Source organism: Dinoponera quadriceps, unplaced genomic scaffold, assembly GCF_001313825.1.
Source record: "Dinoponera quadriceps isolate SergipeBrazil2010 unplaced genomic scaffold, ASM131382v1 scaffold533, whole genome shotgun sequence".
Lineage (NCBI taxonomy): Eukaryota > Metazoa > Arthropoda > Insecta > Hymenoptera > Formicidae > Dinoponera > Dinoponera quadriceps.
This window is the reverse complement of record NW_014554780.1, coordinates 1,056,353-1,066,329: the sequence shown is the minus strand read 5'-3', so window position 1 is coordinate 1,066,329 and position 9,977 is coordinate 1,056,353.

Sequence of the window (9,977 nt, the reverse complement as noted above, 5' to 3'; positions counted from 1 at the left end):
ATCCGTCTATCCGCAATCCACGTGGATGCCAGAATCAGGAGAGTGATCTCCTCTCCTACCGACACGTTTTACCGCACGTAATTCGCTTTGAATTTGCGGTCGTTAGAATTACCAGGATTATATAAATAGAGCGATGCGCCGACGAGACAACGAGTGTCGCGATATCTGTCCGTACTGTTCCGCGGTCCACTTAGTACTGCATCTGGCAATTTGTTAGCGGGGGCAATTACTACATCGTTGACCTCACTAACAATGCTAGAGGGAAAATAAATGTTCACGCGAAAGGGAGAAAACTGCGCATCGTCACCATTAGTAACCGTGCTCAATTGCCCCGGAAAGAATCGCAGTGCTTATTCGGTTATTTATCGTCATGCATAATTTGCTTCGGAAATTAAGCTTTGTAGAATACAAACTGGCAGCGTGACCCGGCATGGCAGATGCTTAATTCGAATTTTAGAAATTAAGATAAAAATCAAGATACAAAAATATTCCGAGTCAAATTTCGATTTTAATTATTTCTCGTGAATTTCTACCCAAAATTATTTTATTCTCGTATTTTATATAACGAAGGAATTTTGTGATTCAAGCGTGTTTAAAAAAAATATGAAATCTTAAAAATAAAAAGTAAAAATATAAAGGTTTTTAAGCAATTACCACCTTTTGTCGCGATTCGCTCTGATGAACTGCTCGACTGCGACGAAACCGAACGAGCACCGCAGTAGATACTTTATCGTGAGCAAAAAATCGCTTATCTAATTTAATTAAAGAAGAAGACGGATGTTCATTCGCTGGCTAATTGAGCTAATTAAACTGCCGTAACTTTCGGTATTCGAGGGGAAGGGACGGACGGAATAAAAAAGATTTATGTGTTACTTGAGCGGGTACTCAACGATTTGGCCGATGAGACGTCGAGTTCTTCTAATTGCGGAAGAATTCCGAACTCTCAAGCCAAAGTAATACTAAGAGAAAAAGAGAGAGAGAGAGAGAGAGAAAGAGAGAGACAGAGAGGAAGAGAAAGATATATGTAGTAGTACATGCGAAATAATTTATCGTGAAAATCAAGAGACGAATGGCCGAATTAAAATAACATCAGTCTTTTAATATCGCATGCATTCGAATCAAATGTATTTGTTTCCGTCGTTTTACAAATGTTTAAAAGTGGAAAATATTGACGAGATCGTGAAATTTTGAAATGTCGGCAGATCAATATTTGCGGATTTACATTTTAAAAATAGAATTGGATCGGGAACGATGGGAGTTCGATATTCGTCGGCAAACTTGCCCGCAAAGAGTATTCTTGCCGTTCCTTTCGTCGGGTCGCACCTCCCTTTTTAGGGTGTACAACAAATAAATGATCGCTGTTGCTAAATGCGACTTGGCCTTCGGGGTCTGAAGTTGCCATCACCCGATATCGTCATAAATAAAAGTCTGACTTGTATTGTTAGCTTCTTAATGCCGTGTGGCATATTTGATCGATGGGATTGCTAATCGCCAGTGAATGCGGCTATATAACAAAATTGCTTTTTGAACCCTAAAATTATCGAGGGCGGAGAAGGGACATTTTGCACGCGCACAATTACTGATATCAAAGGCATTAATCACTTTTTTGTGATAAAAGTATTAAAAAATAATATATTATTTTGCAATCTGCCATGTTATGGTACAACAACATTTTCGCATAAATGCTACTTGAATGTTTATAACTGACACGGTATTCATAATATTGATAGTTTTTTACTGAATATTTGTATACCCTTAGGTTTGTAAAACTACCACTAAATGGAAGGGATTTATTTTCCATCGCAGTTTCTCTCTTTCGACGAAAGCTCAAAGAACATAGTGATATTCGTAGCACGTAGCATCTTGATAATGAAATAATAAATGTATTGTCGCACACCACCATATACTTCACGGACGACATCGGAGACGGTATAAATTATTCATGATTTAAAAATTAAACGTTTTTACATTCGCAGAGACTAAATCACCGTTTCGTTTAAACGTTCGCGCACGTGTGAGCTCACGAGTTAGCATGCTGCTCACCGAAAGATCCGTTTTATGTCGTTAAATCCTACGAACGTTTGTGTGGATTCATTTACAGCATGTGTTTATTGTTAAATTTACACATACGTAAAAGCCTTTATTAAGCACGGCGGATGCGTAACATTGTTACCGGTGTGTGGCTGTTAACAACCGTAGCGATCGTTAAGCTGCGGAAGCTGCGCCCCATTCAGCGCAGATTTGCAATACTACACGTGTGTGTGTGTGTGTGTGTGTGTATATATATTTGGTGTGTGAGCGCTTATGCGCGATGTTGATTTTGTAACCTTGAGTACTCGGATCTTCGAGTGAAATCCGCTCCGTAAACGAGATTCCGAGAAAGGGAGGGCAACAATGACGACGTGAGAGATTTCGCGATAAATCTCGCGCAGCACCGACGGGAATGTCGATATTCGGATATTCGTAGCAACAATTGAAAAACCTATCGGACCCACGCAGCCCCGACGTATTCTACGCACGTCTCCGCCAAGTATATGCAACGACGAAGACAAGTAGATGGGCATACCTCTTTCTCCCCCCAGGGTATATCACCTACGGTAGGAAAATACGACGAGAACTTCCGTGATTGGTACCTCGCGATATTGTCTATTCTTTGGATTAAATCCGTGACTCCCGGGCCGCGAGATATCTCTGTGAGTAACTCGAAAATTTTCTCCCAATCCCCAACCGGCAAACAGTTGAAATTGTGATTTCGATATATGTTATATATATTCAGAAATTTTTTCAATAACTTTCATTTCACCTTTTATCGATTTTATAGTATCTTCAACAAAACATCCCCATCAAGGTTGTTGATTTATAACGCGATTTTTCTTTTTTTAATTACACGCAATTTTCATGTACTTTGCTACTAAAGTCAATAAAGAGTAGCTCAATCTCTAGGTTTATTATCCTCGTAAGACCTTTTACGTTTCGCCACTTTCGTCGCAATCGCGCGATACACACTCGTTACATTTACGAGCGCGGTTGTAACATCGACGAGTTAAAATCCGATTATCCTTTATTGACGGACTACGTATAATCCTCTCATCTTAGCTTCTGTGCGACATCACTTCGTCAGTTTTTATTGTCAAACCTTTTGCTGGGATCTCACGAAATCCGGTTACGGTAAATGCAAGAGACACTGAACAATCGCAAGAGGGATCTGCTCCCTCCATTTCTACTGGTGGTCTTTACTCTTATCCAGGCAGTACGCCAGTTTGCCGAACTTTTCGGATAACTTTAACTAAAATCGCTTTCTGAGATAAATTCCTCGTTTAATAAACTTCGTGCAAGACCGTAAACTTGCCAAACGGCCTGTTATTAAAATAGAAGCCGATTATTTTGGAATGGCTTTTATATGCAATTTATATGAAACGCGGAACAAATGTGATGCCGATTTCTATATTTACCTTGGAGACAATATTGCCTTATTGTGTTGCATTTGAATGAACTTAGAAGTATTTTGACTTTGTCGTGAGATCAAGTTTCCAGAGTAATTATAAATTGTGTACTATTTAAACGCGCGTAACAGTAATAACTTAGAATAAACGCACTCTCGATGGCTGCAACGTAAACAGCAAATTCGAGTAAAACACGCGCATGTTGATTTTTACTTTTTTATCGTTCGTAAATAAGCGAGTTATTACTTGATAAAATACACGTGGCGTATTTGCTAAAAGAAAAAAGAACATAGTTGTTTATATCTGCCCGATATGCATATATTATTTAACCAGTATAAAATATTTTAATTTTATCAAAGAGAGAAATAACAAAGAAGCCAGTGGTTAAGTTGGTTATTGTATTAAATACAGAAATGCTCTCGCACACATTCACACGATGCATTATTATTAGAGTGCAAAATTTCATCTGTGCGTAAATGCAAATTAATTCAAAGAATAAATCTCCAACATTGACGTATTAAATAGAGTGTATAATAAAAGTACAATATGTGGTCGGTTGAAAGTTAATTTACACATACCTTTATAATTTACTTAATTTATTTAATATTTGAATTTTATCGTTTAATTAATAATAATATTTAATGATACTTTGAACAAAACAGTCAGGTTTATAATAACATTATCGTATCCATAATAACTGTAACATTTAACAATCTTCTATTCACGAAGCAAAACATGATAATCACAATGAGATACACTTCGCGCGGAGATTAGAACGAAAACAAATATGAATGCCGATGTATGGCGGAGCGCATAAACGACGCGGGTTGTAAAAATACGTCGCGTATAACATAGATCGCATAATGTATGCGCGCTTGTTGAGATCACTTCGTGAGATCCACTGTAAAACGGCGGTATGAGAAACGGCGGGCAATTTTTTCCAAGATGATCTGATTAAATCAGGGAGCGGTGGCGGGGATACCTGCACACGGGAAATATATATACTCGCGAGAGAGACTAGATTGTATTATTCTCGAGCCTAAGTAGATGAAATCCGCATAAACGGATTACACCGGCGGCGGTCCGCCCGCGCGTATATATCCGTTCTGCCTAAGTTCACGATATTTTATCACTATTAAGAATGGCGCATGTTTTTTCGCAGAGAGAGTTTCGCCTACCACGGCGTGTTCCATACATCGTTATTCTTCCTTCGCCGAGACCGACGAGCTCGCTGTGCGTAGCTTGACAGTGATAACGCACCTGCCCCGTCGCCGGTGACGTCGGTATTAGCTTTTTCCCCGTAACGCGACGAAAGGGGCTTTGTTCGACGGTAAGCTCCGTGTCTTATGTCGTCCTATGCGTTTTTCCCTATTGACACGACTTTCTCTCTCTCGCCCGGGTTCATTGCACCGTCCTAATAAATCTGTCCGAATATATATATATATATATATATTCGTGTGTGTGTGTGTGTGTGTGTGTGTGTATAAGAGCGCGCAATCGTTCTTTCCACGTCGCGCGTTAGTCATCGCGCGCTGATACGAATGCCAAATTTTCCAGTTAAATTACCGAGAGATAAATCTCGAAGGGAAACCGAAGGAAAGAAAAGGAAATCAAACGGGCCCATAAATCTGCAAATGAATCTATAAATTCTCCTCTCACCGGGTTCGACCTCTCCGAGTGGCCGGAGTGTTGCCGATACCGGCAACATCCTGTATCGCCCAGATGGATAGCCGTGATTTTCCGATATTGCAACGGCCTCCTTATCGTGGGCTTATAGCAGCCAGGCATTTTCTATCGTTCGGAAATATGTATCGATTTATCCTCCGCCCCTCCTGCGGGGAAAACGGCACTCTTATGGAAAGAAAATAGTACCGTTATGGAGATATCGTTCCCTCCTCATTGGGCTCGCGGACACACGGGGGCGATCGGGAGTATAAATCTTAGCCGACTCGCGGACTGCTCCGCAGCAAAGTGAAGTGATATTATTTCTTTCTTTCTCTCTCTTTCATTCTTCTTTCTTGCGCGAAAGTACTCCGTGTCACTAAATCTCACGACGTGACGCGAAGTTTCCTACGTCGCGGGACCGTCGAGTTATTTTCCCGGCGACAGATCTCACGTCGCGTTGTCCTGACTGCTTTGAGAGCGCCACGTCGTTGATCCAGAATGAATCGCCGAATCTTAGCATTGTAACGTTTTACCGAATGTTTTTTTTTCTCTTTCTCCCAGCAGATTCTCTTTCGTGATCCGTACTACGAATCGGGATTTGAGACAGCTGTTACATTTGTTCGAGCGCTCTACACATTCGTAGAGCTAGGATAGGAATAGGTGCAAGGACCACTTTTTCCAAACTTCCAAAAGCGACCGGCGTTATTCTACTCGAGAGATATCGCGTTATGTAAATTCGTCGTGTGTGCGTGAATATAATTTTTTGATATAAAATCAATGATTATGTGAAATTATGTGATGAAAGTAAGTGAAAAATTGTTTCTTTATAAGTTCGATAAATTGACGTTAATACAGTTCACACTGGAAATAAGTGCTACCGTTCAAGCAGTATTTATTCAATCCAAGTAAAACGGTTACTCCGATAGTACTTGGCAAATATTTATTAGAGGCGGAAATCTAATTAACTATGTACACACAATATGATATTTCCTTCGCGTACAAGGAGACATTTATTTGCATATATTAAAACAATTGCGACGAGTATTCAATTATATAATATTGAGAATATAAGAGTTTACTTTTAGAAAATATTTACCGGGCAGAAGAAAACCAGTAAATTTCTTCAGTGGGGAAGAAGTATTACGTAATTCTAGTAAATGCTCCTTTAAATTTAGAGCCATTTTACACATAAATTCAGTAATTCATTTGCAAATTAAGATATTACTACGTACATGTAAGTATTTACTATAAGCTATTAAAATATATTTAAATTGATAAAAATCTTACTCGAGTAAGAAACTGAAAAACAGACAATTACATTTATGATTCCAGCACTTCTCCTCCGTACACTAAACTGTAGATAGTGTTTAAAGATTATGTTTCGCGCAATTGAATCATTCTCGCGACGTGTTAATACCTTCTGCTTGCGATTTAATACTCGATAGATAAATTATCTTCTTCCAGGACAGAAACACCTGAAATCTCCCGCTCCCATGGTGTTTCGTTCTCTCAGAGCGATGCTCCTAAAAGACAAATTACGGCCTCAGAAACACTACCATCAACGAATTCCAACAGAGACTAATTCATCTTGTTTCCACCTACATACCTATGTTTTCACGTACCGTCCACCACAAATAAGCTACTTACGCTGCTACCTACCTACGTGGGTGCTTCGCGCTCGAGCACAGATATACATGCACGTGTATCGCGAGAGTAATTAATACGTCGTAAAGCTTAGTTACCGTTACCCCCACGCGAGTAATTGAGCAAAGAGTCGTGCAAGTCTGGAAAGCTCAAGTTTTTCTACACACACAAAGACAGATCAGATTTCACGTAGAGCCACTTTGTTAGGATGTGTAATTTTAGACTTTTCCATCCGTGAAAGTTGAAAATGTCGTATATGACGCAAGAAATATCCCCCGTCCGTAAGGATACTGTAATGTGTGGACGGATACGCGGAAATGCAAAGTGGAAATTGCTGTTTCATTTAGCAGCAACGAGTGTTTGTTGCTCCAAGCAGATACGATGTTACGTCGATGAGAAACTGGCTCGCTAACGCAGCGGATGTAAATGTTTGCATAGCCCGTTACACGGCTATTACGACTTCCTACGTGGCGATTCATTGGCATTCCGCCATTCCGTTCGATGTGTTCGGCTCTGGTACGCGAAAGCTAATACAACGAATCTGATTATGCGATCCATTCCATCGGTGCAATCTCTTCCGAATTGATTACGCCGCCGTCAAATATTCCTGCGCCACTCCCTTTTACGGCTAATTAGTAATTACGTGGGTGCTTCGCGCTCGAGCACAGATATACGTGCACCCGCAGGTAGATTAAAGTGGAGATGCGCTGCGTGAAAAACGCAGCCGGGGCCGGGAGTGATATCGTAATTCATTTCGCGTCATTTATCTCGCGTATCTCGCCGCGGTGGTTCTCGAAGGGAATCGCAAAGCGATTTCGCGAAGGTCGATTGCAGCGGTCATATCCTTTCTATTCCCTCCGGTGGTAACCGAGAATTCCTTTTTTCGGCCTCCCTCCTCCTCCTCGACACTACCACGTTTTCACTCGTCAAAGTTGTCAGCGCTCGGGAGAAAAATCGCCATGGGGCGTACGTCTCCGGCAAGAAATTCCGTCGGAAAATATCGCCGACGCGAGGCAAAACAAGCGAAAGCGGCAAAGTAAAACAACCGATACGGGGAGCCGATATATTCGAGGGGAAATAAGTCGTCCTATTCATAATGGCGCCTTGACTTCTTGCTTGCGCACTGGGAAAGCAGTGAGCTCGGTGCCGATCGAATGGCGGAACGATGGGACGCGTTACGAATTACCACCGGCTGACAAATTTCGTGTCATAAATCGCGTCCGTTTTCAGTTTTAATTCTTCCATTTTTGTATGGGTTGCAGCAGGAGACGACAATGAAGAAAAATTATTTAGCTTACAGTTCAAGAAATATAAACTACAGCTCGTTAGAAGTGTTTTTTTTCTCTCCTGTACATACAGAGCTTTTGCATGCGTGCATCTTTTCCAGCCGCCATCTCGCCGCCTCGGTGTTACATCCCGATACGAATAATTAGATTTAAGGTGTTGGCCGAGTTTCCTTGTTAAGTCGAGTTCGACGCTTGTGGAAAAAGATTTGCGAGGTTCGTTACAAGGTCGCGAACTCATCGGAAGTTGCGAGGCATCCACCACAAGTCTCGCGAGTGCTCTTCTTTTTTTTTCCACACTTTCCACTCTTACACGAAGGCGAGCCGTCGGTCCGTAGCTTTCCCACGGGCGGAGTTGCGTTTTCCCTCTACATCATCCGGGCGTTCCCTCCCTGTCTCGGGAAAAAGAGAGATTTTCAAGAGAAACGAAAGAAGTGGTCGGAACAGGGAAACCGATTCGAAAAACGAGAGTGAGGGCTATGGGGAGGGGGGGGGAGGACCGAGCTCAGAATGGATTTTTAACTTTAACTTTTCCACAGTAGTCGTCCTCGCTCTCTGACGGGCAACTCTAATCAATCGGCGAACACAATACGCCCCGCTAACACAATGCCGGCCGTCGCTAATTACGTAGGTTTCTGTTGATTTTTTCATGAATAGATTTCACCGTCGCCGATAGTACCTAAGGGTGAATTCGACTCCCCCCTCCCGCGGGTTTTACATACGACAAAGCTATCGCTCCAGATTCGGCACTGTTGTTCCACAGTCGGTATTGTGTAAATCGGGACCGCGTATGAAGTTACTTTCACCAGGAGAAATCATAGTTATTTTCAACCTCAGTCTATGTCCTTTTTTATGGTTTCAACTACACTGAGAGAAAAATCGAATTATTTTTGGGTACAACAATATCTTTTTCTTTTTTCATTTTGACTTGCAAAAATAGCCAAGATGTACAAAAATAATAGTAGTAACATGCATGCAAAGTTATCATCGTGACATTGAGAAGAAGAGCGGTTGGATCAATAGAAATATCGATCACCGCCGATTAAAAATATATTGTGATTCATTGAACAAATTACGCGTGAACGCAACAATACGTCGCGTTGATATAATTGCTAAATCAAGTGCGCAATCGTTGAATCGACTGATAATTCATTACAGCAACTGTATAATTGGTTCAGTCGACTAAACTGTTCGTTCAAACGAAATTAGTTGGTTCTACTAATTTTCTTTTTCAGTGTATAGTAAATCTTATTATATAGAAAAATGGTCCTCCTGACTATAATTCCTTCATTACGATGATTATAGTTACAAATGCCAGATTTCCTTTTAACGTTCACACGTCCCGCGTACATAGACGTCGGCGAATAATTAGCAGAGAAATAACAAATCGACTATTTACAATCAGCCTCGCGGCAAGGCAGGAATGACAATTTACGATCAAACGTTGACATTGTGAATATCCTCCGTTATGCTATTCCTAATCGATACAGCCGTGAACCTAATTTCGTGACTACCGGCTCTAAAATGCCGAATTTATGTGCGTAATAAATCTGGGCCGATTGTAAATCGCGTGGGCCGTGATCTTGATCTCGGTCGATGCGCGCGTAGGACTCAATATTAAATGTAAAGTCGCAGCTTCATAAATCTCCGCATCATCCGATAATTGGGTAATCTCTATATCATCAGGTGTGTCTGTCTTGTGCCGTGTACAGGGTGTTGCATCGATATATCGAGCAGTATACCGGCTTGCCTTTAGTGAGGTCACGCGTGAGACCGGCCTGAATTCATGCGCGTTCCCACTCTCTCACACATGTCCTTACTAGCGTCAACCCGGCATACTGCTCGGTATATTGACGCAACACTCTGTACATACGTTGCACTGACACTTGCCAAAGCGTGCGTGCGATATACTGGGTGTTTCAGAATAACTATCCATGCGGAA